Source organism: Ixodes scapularis, unplaced genomic scaffold, assembly GCF_016920785.2.
Source record: "Ixodes scapularis isolate PalLabHiFi unplaced genomic scaffold, ASM1692078v2 ptg001158l_1___fragment_3__unscaffolded, whole genome shotgun sequence".
Taxonomy (NCBI): domain Eukaryota; kingdom Metazoa; phylum Arthropoda; class Arachnida; order Ixodida; family Ixodidae; genus Ixodes; species Ixodes scapularis.
The window spans coordinates 4,277,501-4,277,999 of record NW_024610108.1 but is presented as its reverse complement, the minus strand read 5'-3'; the positions used below and the strand labels follow the sequence as shown (position 1 = coordinate 4,277,999).

Below are 499 nucleotides of genomic sequence, written 5' to 3'. Positions count from 1 at the left end.
CTTTGGAGGCCGTTGTAGTCGAATTACGAAGATAGATCAATAATGCATTCTTTGGTCGTGAGGGAGATGTTCGTAGTTGAATGATATTTGCTGTTTCCTGTCGCGTTGCAGAGATCTGCATCGCGCCAGGATCCAGCGGCATGTCCGAGTGAGTGCGTAGCACATCAGCATAAGAGTGACTTCTTCCTCTTTCCTCCAGTCTGGTTTTCAGAATGACATTCTCCGTGTTTTGTTTACCGACAAGAGTCATCATTTGCGCAAAGATCAAAAGAATTTGGCGTCCTACGTCTTTGTTGATTTTGGATTTCTCGTCGTTGACCAATTGAATTACTCCCAAATGTAATTTTTCAATTGTGTTGTGGTGGTCGTTATCGGGTTCACCTCCGCCCCCCTCCTGTCCACAGTTACCTTGTTCTTGACTTGTCATGATGCCGGAGTTAAATTACCAAGGATAATAGATTATTAACGAAGATTTTCAATTGAGAAGAACAACATATAC

General features: G+C 42.9%; 1 pseudogene; it reads right to left on the bottom strand.

Annotated features, from left to right (window-relative positions):
- Positions 1-402: 402 nt before the first annotated feature.
- LOC120845730 overlaps positions 403-499 on the bottom strand; it is a 4,203-nt pseudogene continuing 4,106 nt past the window's right edge.